This window comes from Gorilla gorilla, chromosome 13 (genome assembly GCF_029281585.2).
Source record: "Gorilla gorilla gorilla isolate KB3781 chromosome 13, NHGRI_mGorGor1-v2.1_pri, whole genome shotgun sequence".
Taxonomy (NCBI): domain Eukaryota; kingdom Metazoa; phylum Chordata; class Mammalia; order Primates; family Hominidae; genus Gorilla; species Gorilla gorilla.
In genome coordinates this window covers 23,519,749-23,537,209 of record NC_073237.2, presented here as the reverse complement: position 1 = coordinate 23,537,209, position 17,461 = coordinate 23,519,749, and the positions used below count along the sequence as shown (strand labels likewise).

At 37.7% G+C, this 17,461-nt stretch overlaps 1 pseudogene; it reads left to right on the top strand.

Moving 5' to 3' along the window:
* Positions 1-4,123: 4,123 nt before the first annotated feature.
* Positions 4,124-4,628, top strand: LOC101146772 (S-phase kinase-associated protein 1-like; annotated as a pseudogene).
* Positions 4,629-17,461: the final 12,833 nt, after the last annotated feature.

Here is a 17,461-nt window from a genome sequence, read left to right as displayed (position 1 = left end):
AGTAAGAAGTAATGTTATGTCTGGTCACTAAGGTGATCTTTATGTAGAAAACCCTAAGGATTCCACAAAAGCAAACAAGGAAAAAGTATTAGATCTAACAAATACATTCAGCAAAGTTACAGGTAAAAAATCAATCAGCAAATCCAGTTGTGTTGCTATACACTAACAATGAACAACCTGCAATGGTAATAAGAAAAACATTTCCACTTACAATAGCATCACAGAAAATACCTAGGAATAAACTTGATCACAGAAGTGAAAGACTTGTACACTGAAAACTACAAAATATTGCTGAAAGTAATTAAAGAAGATATTAAGCAGATGGTTAAAAGACAAAAAACCCTCTCTAAGATTCATGTGGAATCTCAAGGGAACCTGAATAGCCAAAACAATCTTAAAAAAGAGAAACAACGTTGGAGTTCTCACACTTCTTGATTTTAAAACTTACCACAAAGCTATGGTAATGAAATATTGTGGTACTGCCATAAGGATAGACACAAAGATGAATGCAATGGAATAGAGCACTTAGAAATAAACCCTCACATGCATGATCAAATGAGTTTCAATAAAGGTGCTGAGACTATTCAGCGAGGAAAGGACAGTCTTTTCAACGAACGGTGTGGAAAATCGGGATATTCACATGCACATGAATGAATTAGACCTTTGCCTTATATCACATACAAAAATTAAGTCAAAATGGATTAAAGACATAAATTTAGGAGCTAAAACTATACAGTTCTTAGAAGAAACTATTGGAAAATCTTCATGACATTAGATTTGTCAGTGTTCTCAGATATGACACCAAAAATACAGGCAATGAAAGGAAAAATGTAGAGAAATTGGACTCATCAAAATTAAAAAATTTCTGCATCAAAGGATACTACTAGCAAGAGAGTAAAGGCTGGGCATGGTGGCTCATGCCTGTAATCCCAACACTTTAGGAGGCCAAGGCAGGTGGGTCACGAGGTCAGGAGATCGAGACCATCCTGGCTAACACAGTGAAACCCCGTCTCTACTAAAAATACAAAAAATTAGCCAGGCGTGGTGGTGGGCACCTGTAGTCCCAGCTACTTGGGAGGCTGAGGCAGGAGAATGGCGTGAACCCAGGAGGGGGAGCTTGCAGTGAGCGGAGATGGCACCACTGCACTCCAGCCTGGGGGACAGAACGAGACTCTGTCACAAAAAAAAAAAGTAAAAACACAACTCACAGAAATACTTACAAAGCATATATCTGATAGGAGTTTAATATCCAGAATAGATAAACAACTTCTGCAATTCAAAACAACAATAAAACTAACTGAATTTTTTTATTGACAAAATACTTGAATCAACGTCTCTCCAAAAATGTATAAATAGCCTATAAGCACATGAAAAGATGCTCAACATACCTGGTCACTAGGGAATTGCAAAGCCAAACCACAATTAGAAACCAATTCATACCCATTTAGGATGGTCATTATTGGAAAAAAATGGAAAATACCAAGTGTTGGTGAGAAGTTGGAACCGTTGTGCAACTGTTGGGGGGAATGTAAATGATGCATCCTCTGTGAAAGACAGTTTGGTGGTTCCTCAAAAAATTAGAATTACCATATGATCCAATAATTCCATTTCTAGATACAGACCCCAAAGAAAGACCCAACCAGATACTTGTATACCATCGTGCACAACAGCATCAATCACAATAAACAAAAGGTGGAAGCAACCCACATGTGTGGACAGATGAACGGATAAACAAAATGCAGCATGTACACACCGTGGAATATTATTCAGCCTTAAAAAGAGAATAAAATACCTGGTGCTTGCTACAACATGAATGAACCTTGAAACATTATGCTAAGTGAAATAAGGCAGAGGCAAAGTGACAGATATTTTATGATTCCACATATATGAAGTGCCTAGAATAGATAAATTCACAGAAGCAGAAAGTAGAACGCAGATTACCATGATGTATGCATCTGCACCCCACCCACCACCAGAGATTCTACATGTTTTCACTTGGGTAATACCAATGACAAGAGGAGGAATGTAAAGAGTCTTTTATCCTGTCTCTGAAGCCCTATAAGAGGGAAGTCTCAACTTCCATGCTGGAAGTATGGGGTATGGGGACTTTGACTACACAGTTTCTGTTTGGGATTATCCACAGTTTCCAGTAATAGATAGCAGTGATGCTTGTGTAACACTGTGCACATGCTTGAAGTCACTTAATTACACACTTTAAAATGGTTAAAGTGGCAAATTTTGTTATGCATATTTCACCACAGAAAAAATAAATAAATACATAAATACATAAATGAACTTTGGAAAAAACAAACAAACCAACCTGGCCTGCATCCAGTCTTTCTTTTCCATAGCATGTATGCAGACTGCCCGAATCTTCATGCTTTCTTTACTGGGGGGGCAGGGGTTGCAGTCTTGCTCTGTCATCCAGGCTGGAGTGCAGTGGCATGATCTTGGCTCACTGCAACCTCTGCTTCCAGGGTTCAAGCAATTCTCCTGCCTCACCCTCCAGAGTAGCTGGGATTAGAGGCGCCTGCCACCACACCTGGCTCTTTTTTGTATTTTTAGTAGAGATGGGGGTTTCACCATGTTGGCCAGGCTGGTCTCGAACTCCTGACCTCAAGTGATCCCTCCACCTCGGCCTCCCAAAGTGCTGGGATTACAGGTGTGAGCCACTGTGCCCTGTCTGATTTTTCATGCTTTCTTTTGCCCATTTTCAAGTTATTTTCCTCCCAGAGACTGCAAGATAGAGTTCACTTAAATTCTGAAGACATCTTTAACAGACGAGCAAAGTTTCCCTTCATGCTAGGTAATGCTTTGATCTTCAAGGTACTCATGGTTAAAAGAGCATATACATTTCAGAACTAAAATAAGATGAAAACTACTGATTATTTGTTTAACCTTAGCACTAAAAATAGGCCTCTGATGTTAGAGACTTCACAATATGATTTCTTCATTAATCTGGATATATGTGTGCATGTGTCTCTGCGTCTGTATCTCAACTTATTGTAGCTTTAAAAAAAAATTCAAAATCCCCTTTACCATGAAAACAAGGTTATGCTTCGGTTTTCATAAAGCCTCTTAAGGTCTAAGCAGAATATTGCATATTTGTAATTTAAAATATTGTCATTAAAAAGTGCATTTGGTGAGACCTAGAAAGTGGTCACTTAAAACCAAAAGTAAATACAATGCTTTGTTGACAGGTAGGAGCTGCTTCCTCTTTCTATCTGCCTCCTGCCATGCCCCTTCTCCCAACAACCCCTTAGCTTCTAGCTAAGTAGAAAGGATGTTCTAGCAGCTACTGAGTAGCACCTGAAGCGCCTGTATGAAGTGCTTGGTCTGTGTTTCTGTTAAGAAATGTCTAACAGAGGTTTAGGTAAAATTTATCCTAAAGGAATAAGAAGGTAAATTATTTTGTGAATGAGGCTCTGAGCTGACTCACTGTATGCATTGTTGTAAAAATGTGTAACTGGAATAACATGTTGCTTGTTTGAACTGTAAGTGCTTACAAAGTATTTTTTAAAATCTCTCTAACTTTGAAATGTTTTACCGTGTAAGTGATGTCTTGTAAGTTGGCAAGTTAAAAATCTTTTTCAGGGTCCTTGGCTACACATCAGCAGGAATAACTGATAAGTCCCCAAAATTCGAGAGTGTTGCTTAGATTTTTCTTGTAACATTTCTTGAAACAATGTAGGTAGAATCTCATCACTGAATCCCCCTGGCAAAGAAAAAACTGTTGCCTTTTACAAAGAACAGTATGTTCCTGATCTAGAAGTTGCAGCTTTTGGAAAAGTTGCCCCATTTGTGGCCGGGCACGGTGGCTCACGCCCGTAATCCCAGCACTTTGGGAGGTGGAGGCGGGCTGATCACGAGGTCAGGAGATTGAGATCATCCTGGCTAACACAGTGAAACCCCGTTTCTACTAAAAATACAAAAAATTAGCCGGGCGTGGTGGTGGGCGCCTGTAGTCCCAGCTACTCAGGAGGCTGAGGCAAGAGAATGGCATGAACGTGGGAGGCGGAGCTTGCAGTGAGCCGAGATCGCGCCACTGCACCCCACCCTGGGCTGCAGAGTGAGACTCCGTCTCAAAACAAAAAACAAAAAACAAAAAGTTGCCCCATTCGTGATGCGGAGTTCTGATGGAGAGATATTTGAAGTGATATGGAAATTGAGAAATAATCTGTGATTATCAAAACCATGTTGGAAGATTTTGAGTGGATGATGAATGATGAAGGATATGATGACATAGTTCCTCTACCAAATGTTAATGCAGCAATATTTAAAAAGGTCATTCAGTGGTGCACTCACCACAAGGACGACCCTCCTCCTCCCCAGGGTGATGAGAACAAAGAAAGGGGAACAGACCATACTCCTGTCTGGGATCAGGAATTCCTTAAAGTTGACCAAGGAGCACTTTTTAAACTTATTCTAGCTGCAGACTACTTAGACATCAAGTTTCCTTGATGTTACATACAACACTCTTGCCAATATGGTTAAGGGGAAAACTCCTAAGGAAACTGACAAGTCTTTCAATATCAAAATGACTTTATGGAAGAGAAGGAAGCCAAGGTGCACTAAGAGAACTGTGGTGTGATGAGAAGCAAAATGTGTCTGACACTGTAACACTATAAAGACAGCTCCAAACACTAGTTGTACTGCTGTGTTTACAGTTGCTAATGTTAGACAAATGCAGCAGCAAATCAGTTCTGTTAGCAGAATACTGTCATCGTTGCATGAGCAATCTGAGTAGTTTCCAAGTGTATGGCTGAGTTTCTTCTGGTATGATTGAGAGTTTCTTTTTTTTTCCTCTTAACAAAACTAAACTGCGGGTTCTCTATTTAAAAAAACAAGAAATAAAAGAAAAAATTAAAACACTCCCTGTTTGTAGATGACGTGATTTTCTGAGTAGAACTAGTTAAGTGAATTCAGCAAGTTTTTAGGATATAAGATCAACACACAAAAACATACTAACGACAGACATGTGGAGATGGACTTTAAAACACAATATGATTTACAATTATCTCATAGAAAAGGAAATATTTAGGTACGAAATTATGTACAAATTTTAACAAAATACATAAAAGATATGTATCCTAAAATTTAGAAAATGCTGATGAAAAGAATCAAAGGAGACCTAAATAAATGGATATATATCATGTTCATGAATTGGAAATTTCAACATATTAAAGATGTCAGTACTTCAAAAGTTGACCTACAGATTTAGTACAATTTTCACGAAAGTCCCAACAACGTGTTTTGTAGACATAAACAAGTTTATTCTAAAACGTATATGGAAAGGCACAGGACCGAAAATAGTGAAAACAATTTTCAAAAAGAGTAAAGTGAGAGGAATCCCTGTGCCTGGTGTTGCTATATGTCTACAGAAAGCAATGCAATGTGTTGCTGGCAGAGGCAGAGACGCCTAGAACCCAGGAACAGAGTAGCTAATCCAAAAACAGACCCACACAATTATGCCCAATGAATCTGTAAAAACAATTACATGGAGGAAGGGTAACCTTTCAATAAATTGTGTTGGGACAATTATTATGCATCCATGGATAAAATAATGAACTTTACATTTAAGCTCACATCTTACCAAAAATGAACTAAAAATGGATCACAAATTCTCCCCGGCTGGAGTGCAGTGGCGCCATCTCGGCTCACTGCCACCTCCGCCTCCGGGTTCAAGCAATTATCCTGCCTCAGCCTCCTGAGCAGATGGGATTACAGGCGCCCACCACCACGCCCAGCTAATCTTTGCATCTTTACTATAGACGGAGTTTCACCATGTTGGCCAGGCTGGTCGCGGTAATTCCTGACTTCAGGTGATCCGCCCTCCTCAGCCTTCCTAAGTGCTAGGATTACAGGTGTGAGCCACCGCACCTGGCCTAAAACTATAAATATTTTAGAAAAATAAACATAGGAGAAAGTCTTCAGTACTTAAGACTACGTGGTGTTTATAAAATACACGGTGCTTTCATAAAATTATGTTTTTTTTTAAATAAAACTAAACACGTATCTATCATACAGCCCAGCAATAAAAGTTTTAGGCATTACAAATTACAGAGAAATGAACATTTCTGTTCACATGAAAACGTGTGTACAGTTGTTCATAGTGGCTTTATTTGTATTAACCAAAAGCTGGAAATAACCCAAATGTTTTCCTATAGTGAATGGTTAAACAAACTGTGGTAAGTTCATAGAATTATCTTTCCTTTGAGATGCCATTCCTGAAACCATAAAAACTTTTCTGGAAAACCTAAGCAATGAATTTATCGCTGTTTCGTTTGTATTGCCTAGTTAAGGAAGTAAAATGAACGATAATTTTTCCCTTCTTTACCTATGGTCATGTGATAAGCCCTTAATAGAAGTCAGCTTTTGCCAGCGGCGCCCAGTGGCTCACGCCCGTCATCCCAGCACTTTAGGAGGCCGAGGTGGGCGGATCACCTGAGATCGGGAGTTAGAGACCAGCCTGACCAACGCGGAGAACCCTGTCTCTACTAAAAATAGAAAATTAGCTGGGCGTGGTGGCGCATGCCTGTAATCCCAGCTACTCGGGAGGCTGAGGCAAGAGAATCGCTTCAATCCGGGTAGTGGAGGTTGCTGTGAGCGGAGATCGCGCCATTGCACTCCAGCCTGGGTGACAGAACTGGACTCTGTCTCAAAAAAAAGTCAGCTTTTATTATGAGGGGCTCTCCATCTCCAGATGCCTGTAAGGAAAGGAGTGAGCTAAGCATCTGGAACACCGTGGGGGTTTTGGACTGAGTGCCTACGGTGTGTGGGGCCCTGTGTAGGAGTTTCATATATATTATTTTATAACACTATGGCTAGCTCTTACTACCCAAATTTTACAAGTTAGGAAACTAAGGATTAGCATTACTTACTCAAACAAACAGTGGGTGAGTGGGGAAATTGGAATTCATATCCAGATGTCTCTGAGTACAGAAACCATATTCTCTATACCACACTTTTTTGTCCCTTCATAACTTCATCTGTGTGAGTGGCCAGGAGTAACGGGTTATGCAACTGCCTGAAGCGCTCTGCTCTTGTGTTCAATGCACAGGATGCGGAACATTCATTTAAAATCTTCCTGCCCATTCCACGGCTGAGTCTCATCTCTAGCCAGCAGAAACCCATTTTTAGTGGCTGGTAAGCCACTAAATTTACTCTTTGTCCCCAAAATGACCATCATTGCATATTTAAGTACATTTTATTTCTAGATGCCTGATTCATTTCAAATCTATGTAAATTGTTAGTTTCCTATGAACAATTAAAATTAGAGTATACGTATGTCAACAACTTTTCTGTTAGTGAAACTGTGAGATCCTGTCACTCAGTGTGACATCGCTAAAAATTAAGGGATTCGCAATCTTTGCTGACTTGTGTTCCAAGTCTGGGTCAACTATTTGCTGCATGACGTTGGCAATATTATTTAACCTCTAATAGAGTTCATCTGTTTATCTATTAAAACAGTGAAATGATATTTATCTGAAAGAATCCAGTATATTAATTTAGAGGTACACCCATTAACAAACACATTACTTTATGTAAATTGGTAATCTATACCTGCTTCTGCTTATTCATTACTTTAAATAACTACAAAGAAAATATTCAGACCAGGGACATAAAATAAGCACTCAAATAACATCTGTTGAAAAAAATGAATGTCACTTTTGTCAAATTATTTCTAAAAAAAAAAAAGTAACTTATTTAGAAAATCTCAAATCTACATTAAGGACCTTGTATTGTCACCACTTTTACTGAGAGTCAATAGGGACTATTCCTGATTCTGGAAGGCAGAACATAGATAAGGAGACCCACAAAATTGGAGTCTGATCTGATTCACATTTTCAACATTTAAAATTACCGTGTGACTTTGGTGAGTCATTTGAATTCTCCATTCCTATTGTCTATCTATAAATACAAATAATAAAGACATTTATTCTTAAATTAAGTTTCAATTTTTCATCTATAAAATCAAATGCTAAATATACACATTTAGCAATTATAATGCCATAGAGAGATGTTTCTGTAATTTCTATTCCTCTTCCAACTTTGCACCATTTTGCAAACATCCTTATGTTAAAGGTTGCAGTTTCTTCCAATTTCTTACTACCATGGTGTGCTCATAAATGCTTGAAATCCCACTTGAATAGGATTCAGGACAGCGTAAGGTGTTAATCTGACCATTTGTTTTTAAGAGTCTATCCTGTTTAAGGCCATGAGATACATTTCTAAGTGTTCTGAACAATATCATTTAAATCTTCTCATATTCTGTTTTTAAAAAAGTGGTAATCTTGGGTGAAGCCACTTGATCAATAATTTTTTAAGGTCCTTAATTTTCTCAACTCCAGGACATTTTCCTATCCATTGGACCATTTGAATTTCATCTTTATGTTTTGTGGGTGTTTTTGGTAATTTCCTTTTTACTGCATTCCATGACTTTTAATGTTTCCATTTAGGGAATTGTTCTCAAAGAATTTGAGTTGAAACTCATACTACATATTTATAAAATGTATAAATTATTTACAACTTAGCATTAAAAAATCAAATATGTCCAATTCAAGTAGCTGGTACAGAATCACTTATTTTCTTAAATATGATACATTATGATTATATCATGTTTTAAATCTCTAACAAACATGACTCCATAATATTTGGCTACAAGTTTATATAATACAAATGCTTATATGATGGCTGAGAAAACAAAAATTTTCATTCTTACACTTTTTAAATTGTTATTTTGTCTTCTTCTTTTAATGGAGACTTGGTACAGTTTCACCTGGATGCTCTCTATATTCAGGGGAATATACCAGCTATCTGGTATTATCACAAAATTGTCACATAAAATTAACCATCCCAGGTGGGGTGAGGCATTGTTGAAGAAGGCATTGTTGAAGAAAACCTTCAACAAGCATGAAAAATACGTGGACTAGAATCAGAGGGCAAGTTCATCTGCTTTACCCTAATAGGTCAAAGCAAGAGAAGGGAAGGGCAGAAAGGTTGCTTTTATTCCTATTAGTCAAGGTGTTTTTTTCTTTTAATCACTAGCTGCTTTAAATATCTACTTATGTTCTCAAAGTGTTAGGGTCCACATTAATTGTTCTAATGTTCCATAGCTTTGTTCCAGGAAACTTGTGAAATGTCTGAGGTAGTAAAAAGATACCATAATGGATAACAATAGGGAATAATAATTGAGTACTAGATATTTTCTATGCATTCGTTTATTTTATCCTCATAACAACCCTCTGAAGTAGGTACCAATATGTTATCATTTCACACATGAGGAAACTGATGACTAGAAAGCTAAAGTGACCAGCTAAGATCACCCAGCAATGAAAAGTCAGAATAGTGACTCAAATGTCCATAGAATCCCAAAGCCCATGTTCTTACACAACATAATAAACTGCATCCTTGTTTTCTTTTATTAACACTCCAGTGCATATCAACTGTGTGCTACAAATAAATTGTGTGCTGTTTGGGCTACAAATAAATAGGAAAAGATAAGCTGAGGATGGTTGTTGGTCTGCTCCCTGCCTTTCTCTTTTGCCTTCCCACTTAAGGAACCAAGCCATGCCACCTACTGCATGCCAATAGTGGGAATCGCTTCCTTATGTATTTCCTTGAAGGGTTACTGAAAAATAAAATGAAATCATCATTGAGGCACAGAAGGGCAATTTAAGTATAAACAGCCAAAACAGGCAAGGGAGCTAAATGTAACAAGTACAACGTGGGATATTATACATGAAAGGGTATTAAAAAATTGCCATCACCCAAAGTCTACCCTGCAAACAAATGCAAATAATTCTATGCACTGAGTATTCATGTAAGGATACAATGCAGTCTGTATCCTCAAGAAGCTCAGACTCGTTGGAAAAACAAAATTCCAAAGTAAGGGCAAAAAATTATTCAAACATAATTAAGCACCAATAATAAGTGTTTCAGGCACCTCTGGGAGGTAAGAAAAAAAATGCTGGCAAATAATTGGCTTCTGTCTTCTAGCTCCTCCAAGAAAACTCAAAGAAAATTGAGACACCTGCCAAGAGGCAGCGAAAATCAGTCAGTGCCACCTTTCAAAAGTGGCATACTTCAACCAGGAACTTTCAGCTCAATAAAGCCCTCAAAACAACTGGCTGTGACTTTCCAAATGTTTCATCTTCACAAGCTTTGCTTACATAAGTTGCACTCAAGGAAATAAAAGCAACCATGAGTTTCGACAACATTAAGTAATAATATGGTCCAGTTGGCAGGAGCTGCTGCCTCTGGTCTCCAGCACAGGTGGGATTTCAACACAGCCGGGGGTATCCTGCCTCTGTTTCTAGATGTCCCACAATGGCAAAGCCTGCCTGGCTCACTCCTGTTCCCTCAGCACCCAATGTCTTGTCTGGCATATAGTGGGTGCCCAATAAACAAGCAAATGAATGAAGTTAACAATCAGATGAAAAACTGCAGGGTAATTTGGGGATGGTATTCCCTTCTGTGGGTTCCTTCTGTAATTTTATGATGCTCATTTCAAACAGAGAAGCAGGCTTTGGCTTTCTTTGTTTCAGAAGAGGTCTGAAGTCAGTTGCAATGGCTATCTTGTATGGAATTCCAGAGTCACTGAAACAACTATTATGGATTTTCTGGAGCTGACAGAGAGAGGGAAGGGTAACTTTAAGGGCTGGAGGAATAAAGAGGGAAACGTGTCTCAGGGAAGATGGGAAAGAAGACAGAGATTGGGGGACCTGCTAAATAGCTAAGACTTAAGGCCCGTTGTGGCAGCACTCTGGGGGCACTCAACTTCCACCTCAGCCCCAATTCCAGCACCTCAAGCTCAAGAAAGTCTTCAGGCTGACAAAATGGGTGTCTGCATTTTACCCCCATGCACTTCTTGAGACCATTTGAGACCCAAGAGACTTTTGCACGGCACCCTGGGTAGGGGGCAAGAGCAGGAAACATAGAGAAGAAATGTATCCCAATAATGACCAAGGTTGAAATTAAACCCACCCTTGCAGGATGAGAAAACTTAAGGAAAGATTTAAGAAAATTAACAAAGGCAATTATTCTTCTGACTGTGAGATTATAGATAGAGAGTCATAACTGCTACAACGGTTTACAAATTGCAAACAAGTGTAAAGCTCTCAACTGGTGATGCATTTATCATCCAGTGAAGCCTGATGAGTTAGCAAATATTGTTTTGCATAGAGCACATCCATGCAAAGTCATGCTAGGGTGTGTGGATGCCAACATCACATCCACACACCTGTCGAACATGGGGCACCAATTTGGAGCCTCAGGGCAGGATTCACATGTGGCCCTATCCAGCAGTTTCTTTAGCCTGACTACTCAAATTACATGTCAATTCCCTAGGATTTATAAATTCATCCTAGTACTAGGACTTACGATTCATCTTTATGGCCATCCCACTGTCTAATGATTGACACTCAACTAGTGCTGTTAACTAGTGTTATTAACCAACAATAATAATGATGAAAATAACAAAACTGAAAATAGTGCTATCGTTATGGAGTTCTCACTCTCTGCCAGGGAATGCACTGACCTCTTTACGTGGATCAGTGAGGTGAAAAACAGGAAAAAAAACAACTTCTTATTTTGTCATTTTACAGATAAGAGGATTGGTGTTATCTTCATTTTACAGAAGAGGAAATAGAGACTTAGAATGGTTTTTAACTCGCTCATGTTTATGGTAAAGACAGGATTGAAACTCAGGCAATCTGACTCCAGAGCCCATGATTTTTAAATAAAATTTTATTATGGTAAGACAGATTTTAAAGTGCACAATGCAATATTACTATCTATAGGTAGTATCGTACAGCAAATCTCCAGAACTTATTCATCTTGCATAAGTAAAACTTTATACCCGTTGATTAGCAACTCACTGTTTCTACTTCTCCCCAGCTCTCTGGCAATCACAATTCCACTCTACTTCCACAAATGTGACTATTTTACATACCTCCTATGAGTAAAATCATGCATTATTTATCCTTCTGTGACTAGATTATTTCACTTAGCATAATGTCCTCCAGGGTTATCCATATTATCACACATGGCAGGATTTCTTTCTTTTTGAAGGCTGAATAATATTCCACTGTATGTATACCACATTTTAAAAAATCTATTTGTCTGTTGATGGACAGTTAGGTTGTTGCCATGTGGTAGCTACTGTGAATAGTGCTGCAATGAACATCAAGTACTGATATATCTTTGAGATCCTGATTTCAGCACCCAGAACTGGGATTGCTGGATCATATGGTAATTTTATTTCTACATTTTTGAGGAAGTTTCATAGTGTTTTCCAGAGCAGCTACACCGTTTTGCATTCCCACCAGCAGTGTGCAAGGATTCCAATTTCTTCACATTCTCACCAATGCATGTCTTTTGGCTTTTTCATAATAACCATCCTAAGTGGTGTGAGGTGATATCTCATTGTGGTTTTGATTTCCATTTTTCTGATGATTCATGGCATTGAACGTATTTTCACATAACTTTTGCAGGTCTTCTTTGGAGAAATATCTACTCAAGTCCTTTGGCCATTTTTAAATCTGGTTTTTGGGGGGTTTTTTGCTATTGAGTCATAGGGAAGAACCCATGCTTTTACCTATTACAAAATATTCTCTCAATATGCAGTTATTAACAAACAAATAAATGCTAAGTGTTCAAAGATGGTTCCACGTAATATACTGTCCAAGCTACAAAGATCCAGAAGTTCCCAACCTCACTATGTCTCTTAATGTACCAGTTTTCCTACCACTGGAGAAACAGCAACAATGACCTACCTTGTATTCCAGCATTCAGGTAAACACCCTTCCAGCAAACACCCTTCCAGCTAAACATTATTCCCCGTCCAGGCATACTCCCCAACATAATTATAAAGGCAGCATTCTTCCTGCTAGACCCAAAGAACTCTGCCTTACTGATTTCCAAGGGGCTGGGATTGGAGACTCTCCCCAGGGAAGAGATATTACATCTACAGGAGCAGTAGTTTGAAATAAACATGCACACACATATATGTATATATGTATATGCATATATATATACACATATCTGTACATATACTATATATAATGTTTTTATTTGGAGAAGTATAAATTACATATTATTCTCTAATATAAACAACCATATTCATATATGGTTTATAAACCATATAAACTATATTCATATATGGTTTATAAACCATATATAAACCAAATTTGGTTTTTTATTCATATTTTACTATGTGAAATATAGTAAAATCATCTTGGATAGTGGGGAGGTCAACAAGATTGATGATTTTCAAAGATGAGGGGAGTAAGTTTTGATACTGGGAGCTAACTTATTTTATCTTCAGAACACCTCTCTGAGGGGAGTCCTTATTTTAGTTTGGGCTCCCAAACTAAGAATTCGGTTGCAAGTGTTAGGAAGTGTTCCCATGACTGGTGGTGGTGGGGAAGGAAGCAAGAAAGTACACTGGGGAAGGGAAGGAAAGGAAGCCAAGAAAGGGTGCCTTACAAGCAAAGTCTTACCTAGGGAAACTGCTCAGTCCCTCAGGGAACTCTGGAGACAGTGTAGGCAGTGATTCTCAAAGTGTGGTCCCCAGACCAGCAGCATCAGCATTACCTGGGAATTTGCCAGAAGGGCAAATTCCCAGGTGCCTACCCCAGACTTAATGAATGAGAAACTCTGGGGTGGAGCCCAGCACCCTGTATTTTAACAAGTCCCACTAGGACTCTGATGCACATGAGAGTGTGCATGTAGGACACCTCCAAGTTGTCGTGATCAGGAAAGGGAGCCAGAGTATTTAACCCACACCTATCATTGGTTAAGTGCTAGTGGGAGAGAAAGTGCATCAGCAGCTGGCATTTATGACAATTTTAAGAGATCCACATGGTCTGGAGAGGCACTGACTGTGTCTGCTAGGGAACTCTTACTCTTTCTTTTCCAAAGAGGTCAGCGAGGCCAGTGTGACTTGCCCAAGGCCACACAGCTGATCATTCTCAGAATCAAAATTCAAATCTAGATCTGTCTGACTTCAGAACCAATCTTTTAACCAAAACACTACACTGCTGCAAGATGGGCATTGGTGAAAAAAATTGTAACACCTACACTTCTACAACAGCTCAAGGCCCCTTCCTCTTGCCTTCTCTGGCTTATTTTGCTCAAGTAAACATTTTCACTGAATGAACCAATCACTTAGGTTTAAATATCGACGGCATGTTTGCATAACAATCATTCTGTCAGTGACAAATCTATTTCCTTCATTTAGAGAGCTTCAACACCACTAACCTAAAAGATCAATTGAGGGCAGGATTATTTCCTTCTTAGAATTTTATGGGAATAGTGCATTCTACAGAGACTATCTAAAATAGAAAAGCTTGCCTTCTAGTCCAGTCTGTAGTGGTATCTATTTATATTTTAATGAAAGGAAGTATACTTAATAACGACTGTATAAATTTGTTTTGCAAGTAATCCAAAATAACTGCTTGGAAAGAATCATGATTAATGGAAAAATTTCTAAGTAATAGCCTTTCTTTTCATCAACTTAGCAACAACCAGCAAAACTTGGAGAATAGCTATTTCATAAGTGTGATGATTCAATGCAACTGATTTACAAACTGCTATGTAACATAGGGTAGTATACTGTTCCTCAATTTGGGTTTCATAGACCCCCCCAAGACTTTATAGACTGTGCATTGCCTTTCATGAGTTGTACAAGTGTTTTATTATTGTCACTTAAATTATAATCTTAAAAAAAATTTAACGGTCATAACAAGAAAACTTCTGCTGATATTTTCTAGTTGAAAAAGAGTCTAATTATATTAAACTACATCATCACTGTTGTTTCTGCAATTAAAGTCTTCAGATGTATTTCAAGCAGTTCACCCAGTTTTTCCTGTACAAACAGCCCATATAATACTCAAGTTTGAGAACCATTATATAGTGAATTGGACCCTTGCTACTCAAAAGTATGGTCGCTGGATCAGCAACAGCAGCATCTCTTGGGAGATTATTAGAACAATATAATCTCAGGCTCCATCTACATCTACTGAATCAGAATCTGCACTGGATTCCAGCACAAGAGGCTCTGAGACTGGATCCCAATGCCAACACTTACTGAATGTGTTATTTAACCTTTCTGAGTTTCAGGGTTCTCATCTGTAAATGAAGATGGTAATGTAAATTCCTACCTCCTAGGTTTTCCATGGAGATTCAATTAAAGAATGCACATAAAAGATGTCAATCATATAGTGTAACACAAAGCACTCAATAAATATTACCTATTACAATATTTTCCTCAAAACAGCAAGAATAAAATATCATATAGGTGGTTTTCTATTTTAGCCAATAAAATTATGCATCTTCAAAATGCTCATGGCTGACATTGCCTTTGACATTTGGGGAATATACACTCGGATTTCCTACTAATATGTTAGTGAATGAAAGACGTAATATTGATTTGTTTAATGGCAATGTGTAACCTGATAGCTTATCAAATTCTCTGTGCAGAACAAGTAGATTTCCAGAAACAGCATTTAAGCTCCACTTGAGAGAAAAATATTTGTTTGCTGCAGAAATTAGGAGAGTCAATTGGAAACTCTCCTACTGATAGACTTGCATTCAGAAGAAGACTCAGTCCATACAATTCACATTTACATATTTTCTTCAAAGTCCCTAAAATATTGACTCATATTTTAAAACACAACATCGAGCCCAATTCAATGTGACTGAAATTAAGACACACAGACAGCCTCATCATGTCGTTATGGCAACTTCTCACAAAACTGTCCTTTTAGTCATTGAACAATTGCTAATTTTCTTGCTTTGCAAGGAAGCCCCAGTTGCTTCCTCAGAAGGCTCAGCCTGGTATCAAAAGAAATTGTATATGATGGAGATAGAAGCATTCACAACGGTCACTTTTGGGAAAATAACATTTTATTATTAGTCACGCTTTGCATTTCAACTTGTTTTCCTCCTCAGCATGCCATTTGTGGTGTCTCTGATTTCTGTTAGTTTAGCAGACTGTCACAACAAAGAGACTGGTTGAAACTTTGCTTTGTTTGTAAATCGCAGGATGGTACAAAACTCCAAAATCATCAAAAACTGAGAGGGATTTTCAGATGGAAGCTCTCTCATCTCTGTGTCCTTCGAGTCTAATTAACATGTCTACTGGATGAACATTAGAGAATCACTGAAGTCCTAACATGTATTTTAAAGTTATTTACATATTTTCCAAAGTGCATAAGAATTATTTTAGTATTTTACTTTTGCAGGACTAAACTGGAATAATTTATGAAACAAGTCAGGTATTTGATGAGTGGTCGTAACTAGAACCATGCTTGGAACTCAATGAAAGTGTTTAAAACAAAGATCTTTATTCATGAAACATTAACAATTCCGAGAAACTGTTCTAGATTAAAGGAAACTAAAAAGACACGATAACTAAATAAAATGTGGTATCCTCAACTGAATTCTGGAGTGAATAAAAAAGCAGTCTAAGGATATTATTGGGACAATTGGAGAAATTTGAATATGAGCAGTATATTAGATAATGATCTGAAGGTTAGATGCTCAAATATAATCACTGTACTGTGATTATGCAGGATAATTTCCTTGTTCTTAGAAGTTGATTGCTGAAATATTTGCTACAATGTCTGCAATTAATTTTCAAATGGTTTAAAACATACATATACATTCATACATACACATACACACACTATAAATAGATTAAAAAAGCAAATGTGGTCAATGTTAACAATTGACAAATCCAGGTGAAAAATATAAGATTGATCATCGTGCTATTCTTAGTAATAAAAAGTGGGGATGGAGAAGTCTTTTTTGATTAAAGGATTCAAATCTGATGGGAGGGAAATGGAAAAAAATAAAGATTCGGGTAACAAGGAAATATGATAATCTGACAGTGTATGAAATTTTACAAAAATTCTTTTAGGATCAAAAGCATCCAAATAAGAGTCATCTCCATAGAGATAATATTTGACCCGAAATATATAAATAGATTTTATTACACATAAGAAAATACCTTTAAAATAACAGAACTAGAGTGAAATTATCCAAGACAGCTACAGAAGTGCCAGAAATAGTCATGAAAGCAAGCAAGCAAGAAAGAGGACTAGATATCTTAGACGTGTCATCTCAGATGACAAGTCTATAGACAGATGACGGACAGAGCCCAGAACCTCAGCTTTCAACCACATGTGTAAGCATTGCAGCCATTGCATGGCCTCTTTCAAAATGTCTAAAACCACACAGTCACTGAACTCATCAATCCATAAGCTTTCGAAACAGCAGAAAAGATCCAAAAAACTAGTATAGTTTCTCAAATTCATCTTAGTAATGGATATAAATCTGACAAATATTCCCTTTATTCAGGTCTATTTTTCTTGTAAATTGTTTTCATATTTTAAAAAACTGATCAATCTAATTCTTCTTTCAGTTACATCCTTCAAAAATCATTAACACACAGTAT